This window comes from Cygnus olor, chromosome 2 (assembly GCF_009769625.2).
Source record: "Cygnus olor isolate bCygOlo1 chromosome 2, bCygOlo1.pri.v2, whole genome shotgun sequence".
Lineage (NCBI taxonomy): Eukaryota > Metazoa > Chordata > Aves > Anseriformes > Anatidae > Cygnus > Cygnus olor.
In genome coordinates, this window is record NC_049170.1 from 50,921,998 (window position 1) to 50,934,888 (window position 12,891).

The 12,891-nt window shown below is 37.9% G+C and overlaps 1 long non-coding RNA gene across 2 annotated transcripts in view; it reads right to left on the bottom strand.

Moving 5' to 3' along the window:
* The window catches only part of LOC121065312, a 343,045-nt gene that overhangs the window by 179,987 nt on the left and 150,167 nt on the right, over positions 1–12,891 (bottom strand). For both annotated transcript variants that reach the window (XR_005816986.1, XR_005816985.1), the window contains exon 5: positions 2,675–2,722. This is a non-coding gene — a long non-coding RNA (uncharacterized LOC121065312). The remainder of the gene's footprint in view (positions 1–2,674; positions 2,723–12,891) is intronic.

Below are 12,891 nucleotides of genomic sequence, written 5' to 3' on the forward strand. Positions count from 1 at the left end.
AGTTATAATATGTTTTGAGATCCCTGAGTAAAAATGCAAAGAACTCTAATTCCACAGCTTCTCACTCAGACCCTCACTTGCATCACAAGAGAAAGGTGCACACACTGCTTCGGGGCTTATAAATTCGCTGCCTTCTGCCTCTCAGTTTCAGATATCATCTTAAGTTGTTTCCAATACCCTCACATTTTTTGTTCCAACTTTTGAAATCCACCAATGGCTGTGATATTGATGAAGTATTGGATTCACTATGAACTGGCTTGATAGCAAAGCTCAAAGGATTGTAGTGAACGGAGCTGCATCTGGCTGGCAGCTGGTCACTAGCATGTTCCCCAGGGCTCAGTTCTAGAATCAGTCCTGTCCAACATTTTTATACATCCTCAGTAAATTTGCTGACAATACTAAACTGGGAGGTGCTGCCAACTCTCTGGAGGGACAAGAGGCCTTGCAGAGGGATCTAGATACATTGGAGCACTGGGCCATCAGCAATGGCATGAAATTCAACAAAGGTAAATGCCAGGTTCTGCAGCTAGGATGGAGTAATGCTGGGCACAGGTACAGACTGGAAGATGGGTGGCTGGAGAGCAGCTCTGCAGAAAGGGATCTGGGGGTGCTGCTTGACAGTAGGCTCAACACAAGCCAGCAGTGTGCCCTGACAGCCAAGGGGCAAACTGCATTTTGGGGTGCATTAAACACAGCATAGGCAGCTTCTCAAAAGAGGTGATTCTCCCACTGTATTTAGCATTGGTGAGACCTCACCTTAAATACTGTGTACAGTTCTGGGCTCCACAATATAAAATATGTGTTAAGGCCCTAGAAAGCATCCAGAGGAGGACAATAAAGCTGGTAAAAGGGCTGGAAGGCACATCCTATGAGGAGAAGCTGAGGACTCTTGGATTGTCTGTTTTGGAGAAAAGGAGGTTGTGAGGTGACCTCATTGCTCTCTACTCCTTACTGAGGAGGGGAAGTGGAGAGGGAGGTGCTGGACCCTTCTCCATTATGTAACTGATGACAGGATAAATATCACCACTGTACTGACTGATCGCATCTTGTTAAATGTGTGTATTCCACACATTTAAAAAAAAAAAAAAAAAAGAATTTTACCATAAATAAATAGAAATCTGAGCTGACACACTCTTTCGCTAAATTAAACCAACAGCTCAGGTTTGTTTTTTTTTTTCCCCTCTCTTTTTTAAAAACACAAAACTCATATTTTGGGACCGATAAGCAGACTGAAGTCCTTGTTTCACTCTCCCATGGATTTCAAGCACCTGTTCATTTCAAGAGAAAGAGATGAAGCCCTCAATCTTGAACTATATACATCACCATTCTGCAAAGACTACTTCAAAAACAGTTAAGAGGATTAAAAAATGACAAATGTAAATCATTACTGTTTTCATGGAAATTATGGTTTATCTTTAATTCTCTACAGTCAATGTCTTTCTTGTCACCAGATGCAATGAAATGCAAGAATTTAGGTATAATTACCTCAGTGCATTCAGTATTTAAAATTGATCAAATTACATGAATTGATTTTTAAAGATTCACCTTATGGAAGTAAGGAGATGTCTCAGAGAAAAACATCAGTTTCACCCACAGAGTGGAACTGATCATATATTATGGACGGCTTATGCTCTAGGACTATAAAAAATTGCAGGTGACTGTTTACTAGAGGAGCTATCAGTCAGCTTGAATTATTGACATATTTTTGGTAGTGTAGCTTCAAATATCTCTCTGTTTTCTTTTTCACCCTCAAAATCTAAACATTCAGAGCTATCACCCAAAGGAAGGTCACAAGGTTGAACACAGGAACAAGCTATTCTAGTACCTCTGATTCTATCAAGAAGAACCGCTTATCTTCCAGTTGGTATACAGGAGAAAAGTTGAACTCTTCTCTTTCGTTAGACTCTCTTAAGATCATTTCATATCAATAGATAAAATCCAAACTAAAAATTATATCCAGAAACTGTTCTGCGGTGATCAGAGAGGGTGTTATGCCCTTCTTTTGATTCTTAAGCACAGTTATCAAAAGGATTCACTGCAAGACAGGAAATTCTTGAAAATATTAAAAAATACTAGGATTCCAATTGCTATCACATCATTGTAAGGAGAGACCTATAAACTAAGATCACACAATTTAGAAAGTGTAACACATTTCTTCTTTATTCCAAAATACACATAACTAATACTGAAGGTGACTTGGAAAAAGAAAAAATGAAAAAAGAAAAAAAAAAACAACTATCTCCATCATCCTTTCCAATTGTACAACATAGAGTCCTTAAGATATGACCACGTTTTTTCCACAGGACCCCATCTCTTTCAGTACTCTGAATGGACAGTGCTAATTGAACAAGTGATTATTAAGTATTTGGCATTACTCCTACTACACTGTGTGAAAGTCCCATGTCTTGTTTACTGTGTACTATTCAGAGCCTGATTTAAACAATGAATTATTCATTTGCTGGTGGGTTTTCCTACAGTGCTCACCACAATGACATCTGAATGCATTGCCAACATTAAAGGATTCATTTTTGCATCATCTTTGTGAGATGAAGTCAATGCCATAATTGTATGCATTTTGCAGAAGGGGGAGCACAACACAGAGATATTAAAGCATCTGCTAAATCCAAGCGTGCAAACAGAGATTTGTAAGGCTAGGTTTCATCAAAATACTTACATTTGTCACATCATTCAAGACAGCTTCAGTAGGTCTCAAAGCAGGCCCCTAGAAAATAAGGAACACAATCATGATCCCCTGAAAACATTCTGTTTTTAAACTACATTGCACATAATATGTGATGAGACAAAGACATTCACAGTGTAAGGAAAGTGAACAAGCAGATATATTGCACAGCTATAAAGAAAGGTAAACAGCAAAAACTCAACTACATCAAACAGAGGCACTGAAGCACGATAAGGATTCATGCCACACTGCTTTCAGAGAATGCTACATTTGCAATCTTCACCACTAGTACACAGCTAAGATTGGTTGGTTTGTGTTTCTGTCATCTTCCCCAGCTAGATGAGCCGCTGTGGCAAAACGAAGAATAAGGAACACCACCACCTGCTCATTTCAAACCTTGATCCAAAGGGGTAAAATCTCAGAAGTGTCAAAGAGGCAAAAAGCAAGTGACAATAAATGTCTGAAGGAAACCGTGCTCCAGGGATCAACCTCACCATAGAGCCAGGAGCATGCCGAGATAGCATACCATTGGAGATTAAAAAGGCTTGGGACTGTGTAGGTTTAAGCAACAGGGGCTACCTTTAATCTTTCCTTGTTAGATGTAATGTGCTCAAATGCATATAACCTCATTAAAAAAATAAATAAAAATTAAAAAGCCTGCATGCCAAAACTACGTATACAGTTTTATTTATATAGTTTCTATTATGACAACTTCTTCCACAATTTGACCCTTTCCCGTCATCTAAAAACTGACAAAATTGTGCATTCAGGTTGCATGGCATCTAATTCAGTCTGCCAATAAATTGATGTCTTAACACAGGATATACCTTTCTCGACTACAAGCAAAAACAGTTCCAAACTGTGTTAAACTTTCCTAAGGAGCAGGCATGGAGAAAGAACTGCTCTGATGGAAAAAATCCTTTCAGGATTACTGTACTATGAAAATAGAAGGTTTTCTGCTTCAATTCCAATATTCACAATATTTCCATGAGAAACACAGCTGGATATAGCCTTACCATATGCAGGTCAGCACACATGTTATGTTCAGCAGCTGTAACCGAACTGGCTGCTCCTTATAGTCCAACACTGATCTATTTTTTGGCAGTGACCCAGAATATGTTCCCAGTTCTGCAACAGGGCTCTTACAGACCGTGAACATGTTATTGGGAGATCTGTTCTTCAATGCCTTCAAAAATCTGACTCTGTTGCTGCAACCTGATTCGAATTGATAGAGCGAGGAAAAACAGGTCGGTCCCATACTCAGACTTGTACAGCCTTTCATTCATTAATACCAGCTTTTCCTCACTGCTTTCTAGGAAGCCTGCAAAAGCCCCTCTGAATTCGTTAATACTCTTACATTGCTTGCAAACCCAGATGCTCGTCTGGTGTTTGCAAGACTCCCCACCTAGTCTGGAAAATGGGGTTCATCACTAACAGCAGTAGTACAACAAAGCTCATGGCTATCCCCCATCCACAAGGTGCTACCATACCAGACAATGGACTACGTTGACTTACACTGGCTCCCTGCTTGATTCCTTACAACCTCTTCTTCCTACACATGAAAAACATCTCCAGCCAGACCTTGGTTCAGGTCATGCCATCCATACATCCATTGGTACTGTCAGCTACAAGACAAACACTCCAGGCAGTTTCAAGAGCCTTTCTCAGACAGCCACAAAAAGAGTTTCCTGACCTTTATTTTTATCCTTTGCTTGACTTGGATGCTTCAATTTCTAACAGTCAATGGATTTAAATAGGCTGGGTTTGAAATGCTGACCACTGATGAGCTTACAGGCCAGCTGTCAAGGTCATACCGCTGCCATACCTGCATGGACGAGAGACACCTTCATAATCTTTTCTGCTCAGGATTTTAGCTCATGTCTGAATCACAATTCACATCACTCATAGTAGCTGTGTCTTCACATATAATTGTCTACCCTGTTTCTTCTCTTACATATTACACTAAGCCGAAAGATACTTTGGCTTTACTAGATTTAAAACAAAATAAAAATAAAAATTTGCTCGGGGAAACGAACTTATATCAAAAATTCAGCTCAGCCTTTATTTAATAGAACATACCACTCCAACATTTTTGCAAGTTTTAGGCTTGTTAGCAGACCTTGGGGATATTTCAAACACTGCTGGCTTTCTATATTTGTTTCAGAAGTGGAATAATGTTGTCAAGCATCACCTGTGAGTAAACTAAGGAAGAAACCCAAACCTGAGGATTTCGCCCCAGTCTCCCTTCAGAAGAACAGTAAAGCAGCAAAAATAAGTCAGGGCGGTTATGAGAAGACGTAAAATCTCTAAGACAAAGCCTACACTTATACTTGAGAGAGAAGAGGAAGGTGAAGTAATTTTAACTGGGGCAAAAGAAAGCGCAGACAAAAAGCACATTAGCAAATACCAGTTCTGCTGTGCTGTGTGAAACACCAACTGATGTAGTACATTCAGTCATAAAATTTGCAGCACAGGCATTTGATAGCTATAAATCACGTAAAAAATATTTCATATTTTTGCTAAAATTCTGCATTTGCTATCACCTTGTATCAACCTACATCAGAACATTTGTACATAAGAGAAGACTGCTTAAAAGTCAAATAATTGGTATGCTGTGATAATTCAGTTTTGTAAATAGTGAAGACAACTTCGTTGTTCTACTATGCATTTTCATTCAGCTTTTAAAAATCAGTTCCTAGTATACTCTTATCTTGACAATAGTGCTTTTCCCATTAAAAACATATATATATATTCCCTACAATATATGTCTGCTCTTTAGACTATGCTTTATTTTTTACCACCATATTATGCAATTCAACATGTTTTTAGTGGGACAATTAGAAAATATGGGGACAAGAAAGGATATTTTCTTTACATCTACTTCATTTGAAAATGCACATTTGGAAAAAATATTAGAATATTTATTTTCTACTTTTATATTTCGATTGATCCATAAGAAAACAATTTCTCCACTGGGCCATTAAATGAAAAAAATGTTATAGGCAGTTAAAAATATTATATATCTTGATTTTTATAAACCATTTGAAAAACTCTTACTTAATATTATACAAATACATATATTTATTTGTTATTAAATTTGAATGCAGTAAATCTGAAACTGAATTTTATAATGGAGTGTAAGCTAAGGTCCCATGGCTATTAGAGATTTAGAGAGATGAGGAAACTTTACTCTTCTCCTTCCAGCTGCTAACAGATCACTCTAATGGCTCCCTCAGGCTGAGTTCAGGGACAACATCAACACCCTACAGAAAGGGCTGCAAAATTTGACACCCTCTTTTCTAGCCTATTTCCCTCAGGCCAAACTTGCAGAATTTTCACATGGAAGAAGGGCAAAAGAGAATAAAAAGGAGATTTCTAGAAGTGTGTCTGCCTTACACAGTAAGTAAAATTGTAAGTAAAACTAGTTGTTGTACCTCCCTGTCCCATCATAAGATGCAAGACTATGGTCCTGCTGTGCAGACCCCTGCAGTAAGTACAACTTGGTTATTGGGAATGTGCACTAACACTGCTAATCTACTAACATTTAAATGAGGCCAACAAAACTGGACCAAGACTGGTCTGAAAATTATGTATTTTTAAAAATACATTTATGCGTATTATTTTTTTTTTTATCTCATGTCTCTCAAAACTTCACTACAAAATTCTATCCTATTGCAAACATTAGTTTTTCTAAAATTGGAAGTGCTCAAAAGAAACCTTATCTGTAAAAAAGAAACAAGAAGATTCTACAGAAATATTCACCAGGAACAAATATCACAGGTATCACCCACTCTCTAGAGACTCCAGTCCTAGACTGAAGCTGTATGGAGTGCTTCTGCAGAACACTTGCTTCATATTTAAATTTCAAAAGTGATCGGTTAAAAAGAAGCTGGAAATGTGCCAAGTTCTCTATTCAAAGCACCTTGAAACAAACAGCATTGCTGTCTATATTTGGAAACCATAAAAAAAATAAATAAAATGTAAAACTAAAACCATATACATACAAAATATATGTTCAGGCTTCATTGTTTTCAAAGGAAACAAATACAGATAAACTACAAGGATAACATATGGTTTGGATATGAATGTGGTTTGCATCTGGTACTGGTTAATTAGTTCAAACTTTACCCACAGTGGAGTTTCAGAGACACAGAGATACAAGTTAAATAAATAAGCCACGTTTTACAATACTGAGAGCAGCCACAGACCTAAAAATCACAAAATCCAACCAACAGGTCTTTCAGCTTTGCAGAAGTGCCTTTCTGGGCTAGAGCACTTCTCAGCAGATGAGGCAGGAACAACACGATCAGGGGAGCTGAATCTTCTCAACAGTCTGCTGTCATATCAAGTAAGTCAGCTGGACATGGAGACTCCCTTCTGTTACCATGAAAACACGGTTGATGGCAACTTGCTGAGCTAACTGGTGCAGCTGAGGCTAGTCAGCAAGCAGCAGGCAAGACTAACTCAGACGTTCTTGAACTAGCCTTTGTTTACTCCCGGTCAGTCAAAACGAGTTTCATGCTGTCCTGCATACAACTTTTAAAAGTAGCAAGCACAATTCTTCCTGAAGTATTCTCCCTACTTTTCAAAGTTTAAAGCAAAAAAAAAAAAAAAAACTTTTCTTTAAAAAAAATAAAAATCTGTCTACTAGATCATCACTGTGAAGGTGAAAACAATAAAAAGTAGACTTTCAAAATGGTTCTGTCCTAACTTTGTCCATTTCTCTTTATGTTACCTAAATTACAACCACACTAATACATACTCAGTAAAGGACTTGCTTGCTACCTAGACACAGCATCAACCTGTGTTAAGGATTGTTGTAAGGCCATAACTTCACATCTTCATAGCTTTATCTTCCATTTTCAGTATACATAAAATAACCTATAAAATAGCAGTAAGACAGAATCAAAATAATGTGTCATTATGGTTATCTGTAATGAAAGCAATTCCTTAAGTCTTATTCACATGTACATCCATTTTAAAAAGAAAAGGGAAAGCTGATTATAAAAGATACTTCACAATAATAGCCAGCTATTTTTAAATGATCTCAGGGCTCTTTAGAGATGCTAATTTTGAAACTTGCTATATAACCTTAAGAAAATCTTCTATCAGATTGTCAGTGCGGGCATTGTATTTATTGCTGCTGAAAAAAAGAAACAGATGGGAAAATGTGCAAGTTTCCAATACTTACAGCAGCATTCTGGAAAGCTGACTATAGAACACTTCATTTTATTGATCTCCTTTTGTTGCCATATAACATTTATGTTCCTTTCAGAAATGTATCAGGGACTAACTGTAGATTGTTTCAGAAAAAAAATAAAATAAAAAAATGAGTCAGTCAAGAAACTACTCCCAGTTTTTCCATAGCCTCGATATGCAACTTTCAGAAAGACATTTTTGTTCTAGTTCTTATTTTACTTGCTTTTAGTTTCTTTTTATTTTTCACTTTAAAAAAATTACTGATTTAATTAGCAGTTCTTATTGTCATCAACACTCTCCCTTATTAAGGAGGAAGCTACTTTCCTCCCACAATTTTCCCTTGTGAACTCCCCCAGCTGAGCTATGAAATCCCTTTCAAGTAGTTGGTCATTTAAATGAGACATAAAGGAGACCAGAAAAAAAAATCAACTTCTTTCCTGAAAAACTTTCACTTCAGTTTATTTCAAGTATAAAATCCAATGATCACAAGTTCAGAATATTTCTGCAACCCAATCCTCTTGGTACACAGACAAATGATATTTCTTTGTTAAATAGCAAAAATCCTTATGGACTCATCAGATCTTGACAGTTTTGCAGGACTCCTAGCAAGATTTTGCAACAACAGGACAGTACTTTAAAACTGGGCCTTTTAGTCAACATTTATGAATGCAAGTTGATGTGAAGTCGTCTTTATACTACCCTGAAGTGATACCCTCTGAGTCCTGAGAAGTGTCTCACGAGGCCAGATAATTCTAAGTAATCTCCAAGAGACCTCCAAGTATACCTGGATCACCTACAAAAATGAGAGATCTGAGTACAGGTGATATAAGGATATCAAGCTGCATCTCAGACAAAAAGAAGCATTGCCTACCCCTAATTTACAGTAAATGAGCACCTTTCTTCATTGTGTTCACAGATTTTGAAGGTTCAACAGCGTTAGCAATAGCGAGTCACAGGCACAACAGACAAATTAACTGGGGGGAGTGTGGAGGGGTGGGGAAGGAGGGAGAGGGTTGGGAACAAGCTACAGATGTGCCTAGTGCATTACAACAGCTAGATATGCAGTCTGATGAGCTATAAGAGAGGAACACAAATGAAGTCTGAAGTCACAGGATCCAGGCAGGTGTACCTTTAAACCTCTTAATGCCACTTACTTACCTTTGTTACTACTTGAGTCGAAAGCAAGCAAGATGTTTGTCCCACAGTATTCTAAGTCTACTCTGATCACACAGAAATAATCTAATACATCACCTATACAACTAAGTTATTTTCTCTATTTTCCTTGCTCCCTTCCTCCAAGCAAATCAAATTGTATAGTCCTGATAATATACATTGTATTTCACTATAAAGCCACAGATATCTATACAGATGTAAGCTTCAAAGAAAAATGGTAAGGGGGATACTAGAAATAAAGGATTTGCTAAAAGAACAAAACAAAAAATCAGTATCTCAGCACCTTTTTTTTTTTTTTTGGAGAATATTGTTCATAACAAAAAACACAGTGACAGTCCAGGTAGTGGAAAGCTCCTCCTTACTGTTCTTTGCAGCTTTGGTACCTGTAGCAAGGTTAAAGAACTAGGCTAGCAAGCAATTTCTGCTCTCCTTGCACTCATAAACAGTCTACTGACTCAGGATAAGGGTGATGCAGTAGCAAAATAGTTTCTTTTCCTCACTGAAAGTAAAAAAAAAAAAAAAGAAAAAAAAACACCAAATATTCAAGAGCATATTGTAAGCATACTAACAATGAAATGAATAAAATAATATTCCTGATCACTAGTACTGGTGAAGATTCCTATCTTCATCTCAAAATGGTACATTTCTGCCAAAATCCTTCTGAATCTGGTTAACTTGCTGAAGTACCCTTAATATGCTTCCATACAGTAGCATGGGAAATGAATTGTATCTGGTCTGCATGGAAGTCTTTAAAATATGCACATATTTATCAGTCTCATCCTATATGCATAATTCTACCTTAACAATTTCTGGAAAACACTGATAAACTGCTTAGAAGACAAGAAATGTACAAAGAAAGAAAAGAAATGAATTTACATGGGAATTTACTGCATCTGCAGGCCATACAAATGAACCCAATTTTTCCCACAATTAAATCTATGGTGTTATCAAGACAATCAGTTTATTTTAAGACTGTCAACCCAATATATAAATTTCCTTTTGTGCTTGAAATGCCTTTATCAGATAAGATAGCTTTTGTTTAAACTGCTATTTTCAGCCTTTGCTTTGGGGGTTTTGAATATACACAGTGAAGTAACTTGAGATTTCCTACCCTGTTTTAAAATGTGTTTCTTCTGTCTGTTTGTATTTTGTAATTTCCTGTCAAATAACCTCACCATAATTAACTTTCATTGCTCCAACCTACTACTATTTCTTTTTTTTCCTTTTTTTTCTTTTTTTTTTCTTTTTTTTTTCTTTTTTTTTTTTCCTTTTTTTTTTTTTTAAAGCCGTTCCCACTTCCTGGGGATGGTAATAAAACACTGATTACATTCGGCTGTTATCTGCCTTTTCTTCCCCTCCTTCCCCCCTCTCACACTCCCTTTGTCAAAGCCAGCACTCAGGTTTCAGCTCCTCATGGACTGAGAAAGGCACATCATGGAGAGAGGAAGCAAATCAGACTGCAGGAATCCAGATTCATTAGAGTTTATTGGGTCAATCAGCGGCTGGACCACAGCCAGACAATTAGGTTGTGCTGCCCCTGAAGCCTGGATGCATTGCGCTCCTTCCAGAGCTGGGCGATTTCCATCTGCAGCAGACACCCTAACACCAGCACATGTCAGCACTGGGCCCTGCTGTCTGGGGGTAGGAAGAGGGAAAGGAAAGTGGTAGCACGCTGCTTCTTCAAATCACTTTAACTCTAGAAGAAGTTGATTTGGCTGATTTCTTTTTCATTAAGTATGAAGCAACTCACTTTTGCAAATGAATTTTCTCATTGCTCTTTGCAAATTCTTACCAAAAAAAAAAAAAAAACAAGTATGCTAATGTGTAGTATCTAGCAGTATGCTAATACACAGCCTGCAGAACACTTACCTTTATTCATCTGCAATTTCTGAATATTTTCCATTTGTCTTCAGCTGGACACTTTTCACTGAAAGTTCACATTTCGCTAAAGTTCAGTCTCTGCTTACCCCTGTCTTCTCACTCAGTCCTCTTTTCTGCTGTTTGCAAGATCACATCCCTACCTTTTTCAACAATTGCTCTATTTAACTCCTTTCCGTATCTATAAGCTCATTGCAAGCATAGCCTGAAGCTAATGCACTCACTTCCTCTCTTCCAACTCTGCCCAGGATCACATCTGCCATTTCCCCTTGGGTGAACCTGTTCTCCCTAGGGTCATTCATGATTTCTTCCTGGGCAAATATCAAGGAGATCCCTCAATCTTCCTCCAGGATGGCCCTTCTGGTTCTTCTGATATTGCTGATCATCCCTGCTCTGAAGTCTCATCCTCAATGAGCTTTCAAGTTGGTCTTTATTTTTCTTGTCAATGACTGTTCTTTGCTCTGGTTGCCCCACGGTATCAATGGGCACTTCTGAACCTGGCAGGCTCTGCCCCTGGCATGCTTCTTCTCAGTGAGGTACATCTACTCTGGCCAGCGGCCTTGTATCAGATCAAGCAATTCATGAGATCACATCGTCAGACAACTCTTCTTCTTCTAAGACATTTCCTTTGCACTCTTACACATGCCTCATTTTTTTCCCAGATTTTCAAGTTTTACACTTTGTCACCAACATAAATTATCTTGTTCTCATACCAAACACCTTCCCTACAAAACTTCCTCCTCTCCTTACCACTGATGCCAACATTGGGATTTCAATGCTTACACAACAGAAGATTCAAGATCACTTGTGATATTTCCTTCTCTCCTGAGTACATCCATCTGCTCCCTTTCAACCCCTTTCTTCTAATCTCAGCAGCTTACATCTCCCACTCAGTGCTTTATCATAACCAGTCTGACAACATTCTCCCCTTGAGTGTCCCAAAAATACCACTGCCTTATATCAGGTCATAAAACGTACAACTGCTGAATTCATCTTCCCTTCTCTGCTCAATCAGAAAACCCCTAACTGAACCCTGCAAATAATTTCCTAATATAGCACCACAAATAAAGTTCTTTTTACACCACCTTCTTAACTTTTCTCCAAGTTTTATGTACTTTGAACCTTCCCAAATTGACATAGCAATCTTCAAGAATCCACAACACCGGGCAGTGTGACAACACAGAACTACAGATAGCTGACAGTTGTAGATAACTGACACAATCAAGTGTAAATCATACAGCCTAGAGGTAGGTGGACAACAGGTGTTGAAGGATTTGTGAAAAATGCTTCCTGTCATACCTTCAGTTTTCAAGAGAACAGTTATAAAGGCTGGTTACCTATTTCTACACAATTCAGGAACACTAAGACAAGCTTTGCTTCTGCCACATTCAGATTTTTGTCCTGTTAGACATCATGAGGGTTTGTTTTTGGGGGGGCTGGTTTGTCTGTGGGGGTGGTATTTTTTACACTGAGGGCACATCTAAATTATGCTTGATCCCTGAACAAGCAGCACGATTACATAGTAGCCCTCTTGCTGTTTGGAATTTATTTACGTGGTTGATGTGTGTCCTTTTCCTGTGTGTCTAAACATTACTTGCAATTTTTCATTTAGCCTGAATGCTGGCAAGTCTAATTTTCACACTTTCCTGATAACTTCTTATACTTCTTTGGGACAAAAAAATACAGACTGTTTGGGTACTTGCAAAAACTCCAAATTTTTGCAATGTTCAAGTCCCTGGACTCTCCAGTGCAGCCCACACGCCTTGCTTGCAGTTTGACAGACTCTAGTTCGCTATCTTTCAAAGACAACTTTTAATTAAGGACATCCTTTTAATCTTCCCTTCATTCTAATTAAATCAATTCCTGATCATTTGGTCTGAAGCTATTTCTCATGACTAGCTCTTCTATGACCTCATCATTAGTTGCTAAAACCAAACCAGATATTCTATTCAGGATGTCCT